This window comes from Molossus molossus, unplaced genomic scaffold (genome assembly GCF_014108415.1).
Source record: "Molossus molossus isolate mMolMol1 unplaced genomic scaffold, mMolMol1.p scaffold_m16_p_2, whole genome shotgun sequence".
NCBI lineage: Eukaryota > Metazoa > Chordata > Mammalia > Chiroptera > Molossidae > Molossus > Molossus molossus.
In genome coordinates, this window is record NW_023425355.1 from 70,893,391 (window position 1) to 70,908,591 (window position 15,201).

Below are 15,201 nucleotides of genomic sequence, written 5' to 3' on the forward strand. Positions count from 1 at the left end.
TTAGACTCACATTTGACCTTTAGATTATGATTCTACTTTCACCATAAGGTTCTAAGTTTGTCAACTGTAAAATCTCTAATTATGATGATTTCAGTGGCATAACCATAACAAGTGAGGAGAGAGTACAGTATACGTCTTTATCTTCCAAGTGTGCTCTATTACGCTATGCAGAAATAACTGTGACTTAACTCAGCTATAATCTTTGTTTGTTTGTTTTTTATCCTCACCTGAGGACATTTTTCCATTTTTTGTTCAGATAGAGTGGGAGGGAGGGAGGGAGAAAGAGAGAGAGAGAGAGAGAGAGAGAGAGAGAGAGAGAGAGAGAGAGACATCAACGTGAGAGAGACACATCGAGTGGTTGCCACTCACATAACCCAACCAGGGATGGGGACAAACCGCAACTGAGTTATGTGCCCTTAGTGGGAACTGAACCCCAGTCTCTCTGGACCACAGGCTGACGCTCTAACCGCTGAGCCAAACCGGCCAGGGCTATAATCTTAAAAGCTAAACAGAAGCCATCATAAGCAGCTTTTTGTTTCCAATATTATAGCCTGACCTGGAGCCTGGAACTATTTTTGAGAGTGCAGAATAATGCATCCTGTGCCCAAGATGTACATTAGCAAGAAGACTTTAGGTAATCACCTACTGTGATAATGTCCTCACAGTTAATTAGACCACTTGTGTGAATAAGTCTAGGGAAAAAAAAACTGCCAGTAAAAACATCCTCCACATCTCACTCTAGACAGAATAATTCATGTTTTGTTTTAGAGAAGGAATTAAACTGCAATGTTCAAATTCTCCTCATAATTATTAGAAAGAATGTCTGCTTAAGTCCAGGAAGTAACTACTGTGATCAATCTTCTACAATTATCTATTGACCCTGAATGGGATTCAGATGGTCTTTGATGGCCCTGAAATCATAGGTATAATTTTGTGCTAATGTGAGTTTGACAGTGTCCATTGCTTTCATCAGTTGCCTAATGTGGCCTGAGGCCAAAAGATTATAAGATCCACTGGTCTAAAGGTTTCTTGGATTGAGACTGATGAAAGACATTCCTTCATTTTATCTACCCCCTAGATTATTCAAAGACAGCTCTGAGTCTGGGGTAATTCTTGTACCTGCAGTTTTTTTGACACTTTAGGCAGAGAATGAAAGCACTGAGGGGAGAGCTGGAGGCAGAAAAACATGGAAAGACAAAAGGTTGCTTCCAACCTCCTGACCCAAAAGGGTCTTCAAGGAGAAGGGTCTATTCCAGCTTTGAGAGTACCCCAGTTTTAATGAGGGGTCTAGAAGAGAGGGATGTTTCTGGATGTGAGGACCAGTTAATGAGTAACTGCCATGTTAGGAACAATCATGATCCAGTTTCTAGTTGGATTCAGGGGAATTGTCCCTGGAACCCAGACAAGATAATACCGAGGGCCAGGGCTCAGTTAGAAAACCTGCCCAGCCTAAAGTAAAATAGGCTGGAACTATGCAATGACATAATATATAGGGATAATGGAGTGGTATCACAAGTCCAGAAATTTTAGTCCTTGGCCAACTGTGTGCACTTGAACAAGACCTTTTACCTTTTAAGGTCTCATTTTCTTCTCTGCAGGCTGAGTTTTGGAATAACAATACAAGCATGTGTCATTTAGAGTTTCAGATTTAACCTATTTGTTTGTTTTCAAAACTTGGAAAAGCCTAACTTAAGAGCTAATTTCAGCCAAGTAAGATGTGACTCAGCTGGTCACATATGTAGTGTACCTACCTGGGACTCTGAGATGCCTCACACCATAGCAGAACAGATTTTGATATCTCAATTGCTACCTCAGAGTGTTTGAATCTGACTGAAATGCTAGAGAGGAAAGGCTGGAAGTGGAATGATGCTTAGAGCTGCAACCAAAAAAATTGCTGTTCTAACAGGAGAAATAAATGCATTAATCCCTCTGATGGAATCAGTGTTCAACAGCCCTACCTGAGAATGTGACTTTATTTGAAAATAAGGTCTTCATGGTGATAATCCAGTTAAAATAAGGTTATTAGTATGGACTCTAATCCAATATGACTTTATATGTCCTTATAAAATGGAGAAATTTGGACACAGAAACAAATAGAGGAAAAACAATATGAAAACACAGGAAGAATGCCATGTGAACATTTTCTCTTTCTGAGACTTCCTGTCAGGATGGCGCCATAGGTAAATGCGGTACTCTCCTCCTCCCACAACCACATCAAAATTACAACTAGCCCTGGCCGGTTTGGCTTAGTGGTTGGAGCGTCAGCCTGCAGTACAGAGAGACCCGGGTTCGGTTCCCGCTAAGGGCACGTGCCTCGGTTGCAGTTTGTCCCCGGCCCTGGTTGGTCGTCAGGGTGGCAGCCACTCGATGTGTCCCTTCACATCGATGTTTCTCTCTCTCTCTCTCTTCCTCTCTCTCCCTCCTGCTCTATCTGAACAAAAAATGGAAAAGTGTCCTCGGGTGAGGATAAAAAAAAAAAAAAAATTACAAATAAACTACAGAACAAACATCCTGCAGAAACGCCTGAAATCAAGCTGAGTGGAAGCCCTACAACTAAAAAGTTAAAGAAGCAATCACAGTGAGACTGGTAGGAGGGGTGAAGGTGGAGACGGTCTGGTCCAACACCCACATATGGAGGACAAAAATCAGGAGGGATACCTCGACTGTGAAGGTCCCCCTGAGGAGTGAGGGGCCCCCATCCCATACCAGGACCCCCAGATCAGGGTTACAGTGCCAGGAAGAGAAGTCCCCATAACTTCTGGGTATAAGAACCTGCGAGAATTGAGGCTGAGGAAGGTTGAGGCTCCTAGAGTCCCAGCCAGTTCCTCTTAAAAAGCCTGTGCATGGACTTACTCAGACTCACTCCCTCTGAGCTCCAGGATGGAGGGGAGGCAACTTGAGAGGCACCAGAGAAGAACTGCGTTGTTTGTCATCGGGGTGAGGGCTGGAGAGGCAGCTTTCTCCTAGACAGAAGTGCTGGGGGAAACCTTTCTTCCTTTGGTGAGCCTTTCCCACAAGAGGCCGGCACACGGGAATCATATCTGGGACTTCAGCAACCTGGCTCACACTGTTTGCCCTGCCATGGTGATTCCCCAAGGCCCTGTCCCATTCAACTTTTGAGCCCATCCAAGCTGTTTCCAGTGGTTTCAACATAGGATTTGCCAATTTGGGCTCCTGCCTCAGATTTTTCTAAATTCTCTCAAACAAATAGCATCTGGCTACAGTGAGCCCAATAGCTCCTGCAAAGTTGCCCCAGACCTGTCACTAGAAGCAGCCAACCTTGGTTCACAGCTTGGCTTTGCCTGGGAACCTCCAAGCCTACCACAGGTAGCAGCCATCAGCCGATTGCTTTATAGTTTATGCCTGGTGACCCTGAGTAAAACACAGATAGTGGCTGACTTGGCTCCAGAGCCAGTACACACAGTGGACAGCTTCAGACCATGTCGAAGCACCACCACCCAACCACCTCCATAAGTGACGCACTCAAGGAATGACTTTAGTGGGTACCAGAGCCCTGCTGAAATAAGTATTGCTCTGTGTGGTGGTCCTCTGCACAGCTGATCATCCAAGGTAGTCAGAGGTTGGTGGTTAGTGGGCACAGCCAGTCCTTTCAGCTGATCATCCTAAGTAAAACCCTCCAATTGATATGGCAACAGCAATCAAAACTCAATTACAACAAAAGGGTGTAAAGCCCACACCAGGGATGCACTTCAAGGGCCCAGCTGGGTGACCAGGGAGGCTGTGCCACTAGACACCTACTACAACAGGCCACCCTAGGAAGCCTAGGAGACATAGCAACTCTACATAATACGAAGAAACAAACACAAGGAGGCAGCCAAAATTGAGGAGACAAAGAAACATGTCCCAAATGAAAGAACAGAATAAAACTCCAAGTAAAGAACTAAACAAAATGTAGATAAGCAAGATAACATCTGCAGAGCTAAAAACACTGCTTATAAGGACACTTAATGAACTTAGTGAGAATTTCAAGGAACTTTGTGAGAACATCAAGGAACTTAGTTAGGACCTCAAGAGCACAATAAAGATGCACTAACTGAAATAAAGAATAATTTACAGGGAATCAATAATAGACTAGGTGAAGCCAAGAAGCATACCATCCATTTGGAATATAAGGAAGCAAAAAACACCCAATCATAACAGCAAAAAGAAAAAATATATATATGAGAATACTATAAGGAGCCTGTGGGACAACTTCAAGTGTACCAACATTGGCATCATAGAAGTTCCAGAAGGAGAAGAGAGAGAGCAATAATTGAAAACCTATTTGAAAAAAATAATAACACAAACCTTCCCTAACTTGGTGAAGAAAACAGACATACAAGTCCAAGAAGCACAGAAAGTCCCAAACAAGATGAACCCAAAGAGGTCCACACTGAGACACACCATCATCAAAATGCCAGAGGTTAAAGACAAAGAGAGAATCTTAAAAGCAGCAAGAGAGAAGCTGTTTGTCACATACAAAGGAGCTCCCATAAGACTGTCAGCTGGCTTCTCAAAAGAACTTGCAGGTCAGAAAAGAGTGGCAAGAGATGTTCAAAGTGATGAAAAGCAATGACCTACAACCAAGATTACTCTAGCCTGCAAAACCATCATTTAGAATTGTTGGACATATAAAGAGTTCCCCAGACAAGAAAAAGTTTAAAAAGTTTATCTCCACCAAATCACTATTACATAAAATGTTGAAGGTTCTTCTTAAAGAAGAAGATATAAAAAATATGAATAATAAAATGCTAGTTAATACCTATCTATCAAAAATTGAATCTACAAACAAAATGAACAAGCAGAACAGAAACACATTCATAGATACAAAGAATTTTTTGTTGCTTGCCAGATGGGAGGAGCCTGTGGGGTAAAAAGGACAAAGGTATTAAGAAGTACAAATTGGTTGGTAATCTGATGAACTTCAAAGGGAAGAGGGGAGGGAAGGTGGGAAGACATAAACTAAAGAACTTCTATGCATATATGCATAACCAATGGACACAGACAATAGTTTTTGGAAGGCAGCAGGGGGGCAGGATTGGGGAGGAAGGGGTCAATTGGGGGGAAAAGTGGGGACATCTGTAATAGATTCAACAATAAAGACAAGTTTAAAAAATAAATTTTTTAAAAAAGAATTATCAGTTGGTTGTTAGACTGACCAACCTCAAAGAGAAGTGTGGAGGTGGGACAGGAAGAAAGAAACCAGAGAATTTATATGCATATGTGTATAACCAATATACACAGACAATAGTGTGGGGAATGCAAGGAAGGGGATGGGAGTGGGGAAGAAGTGGTCAAGAAGGGGAAAAAGGAGGCACATCTGTAATACATTCAACAATAAAGACAAGTTTAAAAAGAAAAAATTAAATTTTGATGAAGTAATGATAAATTAATAAAAATTGACAAGATGGTGGCAGGCAGGACTGGAGGGAGGTTGAGTGTGTGAGAGAGTGAGTGAGTGCGTGAGAGAGTATGAGTGGACTTGAAGGTGGACGACCAAACGCGAGCAGTGTAGAGCCACGGAGCAGAAAGTTTCTGTGCTGTGGACCGGAGAAGGCTGCTACTGTGGTAAGCGGCTCTCCATGGCGCTTCTCCCTGCGCCATGGGGAGGTCACATCATTTTGGAAGATCCCGGGTCTTCCCTGGGAGGGGGCAGTGGGAGTGGCTAGGGCCTAGCCACCTGAGCTCACCAGTGCACATGGCAATATCAGACCAGTGGACACCTGTGTCAACACAGACCAGTGCACAGCAGTGGAACTGCCAAGGTAATGGTCACTGAAAGTCACATACAGCCCCAAGCCCAGCACCATCCCCGATAGTAGCAGCCAGATCAGAGTCCAGATATGCCCCCAGCAACAGAGGCTGGGGAGCAGACATCCATCCCCAGGTAACAGAAGCGCAGACCAGAAGCTAAGACCCATCCCCAAAAACTACAGCAATAGCTGAGCAGGAGTTGAGGCCCACAGGGCAGCAGCACTCCCCAGCCACCAGCGGCAGGACCTGGGACTCCACAGAGGTCTGTGTGGTCCAGCAGCCAAAAAGAGCAGTGGGAAGCCAGAACCTGAGAGACTGGTGTGATCCAGCTGCCCGCCCACTCGAATTGCAGAGTGCTAGGTCATCAGAGAGGCCTGTGCAACCCAGCAGGGACTGTGTGATATAGTTACCCATGGGACCTGTGGGGTGCTGAAGCACCAGAGAGGCCTGTGGGACCCAGCAGCCCATAATATAGGCACAGAGCCAGATCACCAAAAGGACAGTGCAATCCAGATAACCGCTGGACCTGCTTGGTGTAGGGGCACCAGAAAGGCCTGGGTGACTCAGCTGCACACAAGATAGGCTTAGAGGATGTGAAAATGGAGGCAGAGTGAATAGAAGCTACACAGACAATCTCCCAGGACAAAATTGGAATTACAACAAAAATGAAGACAAATCCTCGAAAAAAAAAGCAACAGAAGAGCAGCAGGACAGGACCATATAACCAGGGAAACTGGTAAGATCTGCAGATGCACTATAGGATGGCGGGCTGAGAGCCCACAGAAGGCAGCAGTATTAGCTGCGAGAAGCGCCCTTGGGGAATAAAGACCAAGCCTACTCCACAGTGCAGAGATCCCTGGACTGAGCACTAAAATAGCCACAGCCATTCACCTGGAGGCTACAGCAGAAGGAGGGCAGACTGCGCTGGAACACTGTGGGGACACCGAGATTTGGAGGGCACTCAGAGTTTCTGCTGAGTTGTGGCCACAAAAGATGATGTCCAGTGTGCTCCTTCCCCCAGCTCTGGGGAAAAGCAGCAGCCCCCACCCTCAGAGAGTCAGCCTTTCCCATGTGAGGCAAAGAAATGAAAATTGACACTCATTAACATCCAGCATCTATCCCACCCTCTGGAAATCCTCTTATGCATAACACAAGGGCTACATTCCATGGCACTGACTAACTGAGACTACTAGCCACCAGGAGAAAGATAGAAGATAACTGAACCTTTGTTGGGCTTGCAAATCTACCCAGGAAAGTAAGACTTGACAGTGTTTAACGTGGGCCCATCCAGGCTCATTCAAACCCAGTAGAGGGAACCACAAACAGCAGAACACCAACACCCACAGGGAAAATTTGACAGGCTCCAAAACCCACTGAGATTGCCAAAAGGGTAAAACAAAGAAACAAATCCCAAATGAAAGAACAAGAGAACTCCATCAAAGATGAGATCAATAAAACGCAGCTAAGCAAATTATCAGAGGTAGAGTTCAGAGCCATGATCTTGAGGAAGCTCAATAGCATGAGTAAGGACATCAGCACTATGAGCATAGAAACACTGAAAACCAACCAAGTGGAAATGAAGAATGACATAGCAGAAATTAAGAACATATTGCAAGGACTAACCACCAGAGTAGAGGAAGCTGAGGACCAGACCAGTGAATTATAAGAAAAAATCAAACAATCAGAAAATCAAAAGAATAAAACAATTAAAAAACAGGAAGACAGCTTAAGAGAACTATGGGACAACTGGAAACATAATAACATTTGGATCATAGGAGTCCCTGAAGATGAAGAAAATAGGCAAGGGTTAGAGAATATATTTGAAGAAATAGTGACAGAAAAATTTCCTAACATAGTGAAGGACGAAGGCATTCAAGTTCAAGAAGCACAAAGAGCACCAAGTAAGAAGAATCCAAACAGGCCCACACCAAGACACACAGTAATTAAAATGCCAAAAATTAAAAACAAAGAGAGAATCCTAAAGGCAGCAAGAGTTAAGCAACAGTTTACCTATAAAGAAAACCACATAAGGCTCTCAGCTGACTTCCAATAGAAACACTACAGTCCAGAAGGGAGTGGCATGAATAATCAAGGTCATGAAAAACAAGGATCTGAATCCATGACTACTTTTTCCAGCAAGGCTCTCATTCAAAATAGAATGTCAAATAAAGAGCTTTCCAGACCAAAAAAAAAAGGCTAGGGGAATATATTAAAACCAAACCAACACTGCAAGATATGCTAAAAGGACTGCTGTAATTAGTAGAATAAACAGGAAGAAAAATACAACCACACTAAACAAAAATGGCAATAGATAAGTACATAATAATATCACCTAAAATGTGAATGTGTTGAATGTTCCAATAAAAAGACACAGAGTAGCTGACTGGATAAGAAAGCATAACTCGGAACCAAAAAATGGCGGCGCAGTGAACGGAGCTACACAGACCGTCTCCCAGAAACAAACTGGAATTATAACTATAACACAGACAAATTGACGGGAAAAACCAACAGAAAAGCAGCTTTCGAGAACCATACAATGAGGGACACTGACTCCATCCCGGTAGGCTTGCGAAGGCGCGAGACGGGGGCAGGGAGCCCACGGTAGGCAGCTAGGCAGCGGCCTCAGCTGGGAGCAGCGCCCTCGGGTCACACTCCCAGGCGGCTCCACAGCGCAGAGCCTGGACAGAGGCTGAAACAGCCACAGCCACTCACCTTGGGCTCCGGCGGAGGGAGGGCGGACTGGACTGGAACTGTGTGGGGACACTCGGGATTTGGAGGGCGCTCAGAGCTTTGGCTGAGTGCAGCCACTCAGGAAAGTGGCCACATTGCTCCTTCCCAGGGCTCTGAGGAGAGGCAGCAGCCCCTCCCTCAGAGATCCAACTCCACTGTGTGGGCCATTGAAGTGCTAATTGAGGCTCACTAACAACCAGCATCTGCCCCACCCTCCTGAAAGCCCCTTGGCTGAGCACCAGAGGGAGTTTTTCAATCAACGGACAACCCAAAACTCATCAATTAACCTAGACTGCTAGCCTCCAGGCAAAAAGCTAGAGGATGACAGTACGATTCCTGGGCTGGCAACTTTAACCAGGAAAGTAAGACTTGACAGTGGTGTTCAACGTGGGTACTCCCTCGCTCATCTAAACACAGGAGAGGGAGCCACAAACAGCAGAACACCAACACCCACACGGAGAACTTGACAGGCTCCAAAGCCCACGGTGATAGCCAAAATGGTGAAACACAGAAACAGAAGCCAAATGAAAGAGCAAGACACCTCCACCGAAGATGAGATCAATGTGGAGCAATAAGGCATGTTAACAGAGCGAGAATTCAGAGCCATGATCTTGAGGAAGCTGAACAGCATGAGTAAGGACATAGAGACACTGAAAATAAGCCAATTGGAAATTAAAAACCAACAAGAAGAGATAAAAAATGACATATCAGAAATGAAAAACACATTGGAAGGTTTTAAAAGCAGAGTAGAGGAAGCTGAGGACCGGATCAGTGAATTAGAAGACAGGGTAGAAAAAATCAACCAATCAGAAAAACAAAAGGAAAAAAACTATTTAAAAACAGGAAGACAGCTTAAGAGAACTATGGGACAACTGGAAATGTAATAATATTCGCATCATAGGAGTTCCCGAAGAAGAAGAAAATGAGCAAGGGATAGAGAATATATTCAAAAAATAGTGAGAGATAACTTCCCTAATTTGGTGAAGGAAGAAGGCATTCAAGTTCAAGAAGCACAGAGAGTCCCAAGTAAGAAGAACCCAAACAGGCCCACACCAAGACACATAGTAATTAAAATGCCACAAATTAAAGACAAAGAGAGAATCCTAAAAGCAGCAAGAGATAAGCAGCAGGTTACCTACAAAAGAAACCCCATAAGGCTCTCAGCTGACTTCTCACAAGAAACACTACAAGCCAAAAGAGAATGGCATGAAGTAATCAAAGTCATGAAAAACAAGAATCTGAATCCAAGACAACTCTATCCAGCAAGGCTATCATTCAAAATAGAAAATCAAATAAAGAGCTTCCCAGACAAAAAAAAAGGCTAAGGGAATACATTAGCACCAAACCAGCACTGCAAGAAATGTTAAAAGGACTGCTGTAATTAGCAGTAGAAATGGGAAGAAAAATAGAACCACACTAAACAAAAATGGCAATAAATAAGTACATATCAATAATCACCTTAAACGTAAATGGATTGAATGCTCCCATAAAGAGACACAGAGTAGCTGATTGGATAAGAAAGCATGACTCATCTATATGTTGTTTACAAGAGACCCACCTCTCAACAAAAGACTCACATAGGTTGAAAGTGAAGGGATGGAAAAAAATTTTCCAAGCAAATGGAAAGCAAAAAAAAAAGCTGGGGTAGCAATTCTCATATCTGATAAAATAGATTTCAAAATGAAGACCATAACTAGAGACAAAGATGGCCACTACATAATATTGAAAGGATCTATCCAACAGGAAGATATAACCTTGATAAACATATATGCACCCAATATAGGAGCACCAAAATATATTAAAAATCTTCTGGAGGACTTCCAAGGAGAAATCGACAACAATACAATCATAGCAGGGGACTTCAACACCCCACTGACAGCACTGGATAGATCCTCTAGGCAAAAAATTAGCAAGGAAACAGAGACTCTAAATGAAGCACTAGACCAAATGGATTTAATAGATATCTACAGAGAATTACACCCCAAAACTACAGAATACACATTCTTCTCAAGTGCACATGGGACATTCTCAAAGATAGACCACAGGATAGGACACAAACTAAATCTCTACAAGTTCAAGAAGATTGAAATCATATTAAGCATCTTCTCAGATCACAATGGCATGAAACTAGAAATCAATTGCAACAAGAACATGCAAAGACATTTCAACACATGGAGGCTAAATAGCATGTTATTAAACAATGAATGGGTCCCCGAGGAGATCAAGGAAGAAATTAAAAACTTCCGGGAAACCAATTAAAATGAACACACAACAACACAAAATCTATGGGATACAGCGAAAACAGTTCTGAGAGGGAAGTTCATAGCACTACAGTCCTACCTCAAAAAACAAGAAAAATTTCTAATTGACTGTCTAACCTCACAACTTAAAGAATTAGAAAGCAAACAAAAAGAAAACCCCAGAGCAAGTAGAAGGAAGGAAATAGTAAAGATCAGAGCAGAAATAAATGACATAGAGACCAAAAAAACAATTCAAAGGATCAATGAAACAAAGAGCTGGTTTTTCGAAAAGATATACCAGATTGATGGACCCTTAGCTAGACTCACCAAGAAACAAAGAGAGAGAACCCAAATACACAAAATCAGAAATGAAAGAGGAGAAGTAACAACCAACACCACGGAAATACAAAAGATCATTAGCAACTACTATGAACAACTATATGGCAACAAATTCGACAATCTAAGCGAAATGGACAAATTTCTAGAAACACACAGTCTCCCAAAATTATTCCCGGAAGAGATAGAAAACTTGAACAGACCAATAACAACTAAGGAAATTGAAGAGGTAATCAAGACTCTTCCAGCAAACAAAAGCCCAGGCCCAGATGGTTTCACAGGGGAGTTTTACCGAACATTCAAAAAAGAACTAACACCCATTCTCCTCAAACTATATCAAAAAATTCAAGAAGAAGAAAGACTTCCAAACACGTTCTATGAGGCCAGCATAATTCTAATTCCAAAACCAGAAAAAGACACTACGAAGAAAGAAAACTACAGGCCAATATCCCTGATGAACATAGACGCCAAAATCCTGAACAAAATATTAGCAAATCGGATCCAGAAATGCATCAAAAAAATTATTCACCATGACCAAGTGGGATTCATTCCGGGGATGCAAGGCTGGTACAATATTCGCAAACCAATAAACGTGATACACCACATAAACAAAATGAAGAATAAAAACCACATGATCATATCAATAGATGCTGAAAAAGCATTCGACAAAATCCAGCATCCATTTCTGATAAAAACGCTCAGCAATGTAGGAATAGAGGGATCATATCTCGACATAATAAAGGCCATATATGAAAGACCTACAGCCAACATCATACTCAATGGACAGAAATTAAAAACATTTCCGTTAAGAACAGGAACAAGACAGGGATGTCCACTTTCGCCACTCTTATTTAACATTGTACTGGAAGTCTTAGCCACAGCAATTAGACATGAAGAAAAAAATAAAAGGGATCCAAATTGGAAAGGAGGAAGTGTAACTGTCATTATTTGCAGATGACATGATATTGTCCATAGAAAACCCTAAAGACTCCATCAAAAATCTATTAGACTTAATAAATGAATTTGGCAAAGTAGCAGGATACAAAATTAACGTCAAGAATTCGATGGCATTCTTGTACATCAATGATGAACTCACAGAAAGAGAAACTGAAAAAACAATTCCATTTACCATCACGCCAAAAAAATTACGATACCTAGGAATAAACTTAACCAAAGAAGTAAAGGACCTATTTGCAGAAAACTACAGGTCATTGAAAAAAGAAATAGAGGAAGATATAAAAAAGTGGAAGCACATACCCTGTTCATGGATTGGAAGAATTAACATAATTAAAATGTCCATACTACCCAAAGCAATCTATAGATTTAATGCAATCCCCATCAAAATACCAACGACATATTTCATAGAACTAGAACAAATACTTCAAAAGTTCATATGGAACCAAAAAAGACCCCGAATAGCCACAGCAATCTTGAAAAAGAAGAACAAAGTAGGTGGGATCACAATACCAGGTATCAGGTTATACTACAAAGTGACTGTAACCAAAACAGCCTGGTACTGGCACAAGAACAGGCATATAGACCAGTGGAACAGAACTGAAATCCCAGAAATGGACCCAAGGCAATACGCTCAATTAATATTTGACAAAGGTGGCAAGAGCATACAGTGGAGTAAAGACAGCCTCTTTAATAAACGGTGTTGGGAAAATTGGACAGCTACATGTAAAAAAATGAAACTAGACCATCAACTTACACCACACACAAAAATAAACTCAAAATGGATAAAAGACTTAAATGTGACCCGTGAATCCATAAAAATTCTAGAAGAAAATGTAGGCAACAAAATTTCAGACATCATACGGAGCAGAATTTTTACTGATACATCACCTAAGGCAACAGAAATAAAGGAGAAAATGAACACATGGGACTACATCAAACTAAAAAGCTTCTGCACAGCAAAAGAAACAATCATCAAAATGGAAAGGCAACCCACTGTATGGGAGAACATCATTGCCAATGATGTATCAGATAAGGGGTTAATTTCCAATATATATAGAGTGCTCATACAACTCCATAAAAGGAAGACAAAGAACCCAATTAAAAAATGGGCAGAGGAGCTGAATAGACACCTCTCCAAACAGGACATACAAATGGCCAAGAGACACATGAAGAAATGCTCAACATCACTAATCATCAGAGAGATGCAAATTAAAACAACAATGAGCTATCACCTCACACCTGTCAGAATGGCCGCCATCAACAAATCATCAAACAACAAGTGTTGGCGAGGGTGTGGAGAAAAGGGGACTCTAGTGCACTGCTGGTGGGAATGCAGACTGTTGCAGCCGCTATGGAAAACAATATGGTGTTACCTCAAAAAATTAAAAATTGAACTTCCATTTGACCCAGTGATCCTACTGCTGGGAATATACCCTAAGAAGCCTGAAACACCAATCAGGAAGAATATATGTACCCCCATGTTCATAGAAGCACTATTTACAATAGCTAAGATCTGGAAACAGCCCAAGTGTCCACCAGTAGACGAATGGATAAAAAAGCTGTGGTACATATACACAATGGAGTACTGTGCAGCGGTAAGAAAGAAAGATCTCTTATCCTTTGAGACGACATGGAGGGACCTGGAAAGTATTATCCTATGTGAAAGAAGCCAAGCAGAAAAAGACAAATACCACATGATCTCACTTATATACGGAATATAATGAACATAACAGTCTGAGGAATACAGTAGACCCAGACACATGGAAGTAGGGCACAGACTGACATTCCTCAGAAGAGGGGATGTGGGTTGTGGGGGTGGGAAGAGATAAACCACAGAAATTATATGCATGTATGCATGACCAATGGACATGGACAACTAAGCCGGGGACAGGGTGGAGGGGGGGGTGCCAATGGGGTAAAAAGGTAAAATATCTGTCACAAAAAAATAAATAAAAATTCATTAAAAAAAAAAGAAAGCATAACTCACATTATGTTGTTTACAAAAGACCCACCTCAAAACAAAACTCACATAGGTTGAAAGTGAAGGAATAAAAAAAATCTCTCAAACAAATGGAAAGGAAAAAAAGCTGGGGTAGCAATACTCATATCGGATAAAGTAGTTTTCAAAATGAAGACCATAACTAGAGACAAAGAAGGCCACTGCAAAATATTGAAAGTATCTCTCCAACAGGAAGATATAACCTTGGTAATCATATATGCACACAACATAGGAGCACCAACATATATTAAAAATCTTCTGCAGTACTTCAAAGGAGAAATCAACAGCAATACAATCATAGAAGGAGATTTCAATACCCCGCTGACATTATTGGATAGATATAGACAAAAAATTAACAAGGAAACACAGACTCTAAGTGAAGTGCTAGATCAAATAAATTTAATAGTTATCTGCAGAGAATTACAACTGAAAACTTCAGAATTCACATTTCTCTCAAGTGCACATGGGACATTCTCAAAGATAGACCACATGTTAGGCCACAAACTACACGTTCAAGAAGACTGAAATAATATCAAGCACCTTCTCAGATAACAATGGCATGAAAACTAGAAATCACTTGCAACAAGAACATGCAAAGACATTTGAAAACATAGAAACAAATAGCATGTTATTGAACAATGAATGGGTTATCATAGAGATCAAGGAAGAAATTTAAAAATTCCTGGAAACCAGTGAAAATGAACACACAACAACACCAAATCTATGGGATGCAGCGAAAGCAGTTCTGAGAGGGAAGTTCCAAACACTACAGGCCTACCTCAAGAAGCAAGAGAAATTGCTAATAGACTATGTAATCTCACAACTAAAAGAACTAGAAAGCAAAAAAACAAACAAACAAAAAAATAACCCAGAGCAAGTAGAAGGAAGGAAATAGGAAATATCAGAGCAGAAATAAATGACATAGAGACCAAAAAAATAATTCAAAGGATCAATGAAACAAAAAGCTGATTCTTTGTTAAGATAAACAAGATTGACAGAACCTTAGCTAGACTCACCAAGAAACAAAGAGAGAGAACCCAAATACACAAAATCAAAAATGGAAGAGGAGAAATAATAACTGATACCACAAAAATACAAAGTATTGTTAAAAAAATGTTATGAACAATTATATGGCAAAAACTTCGACAATCCAAGCAAAATGGACAAATTTCTAGAAACACACAG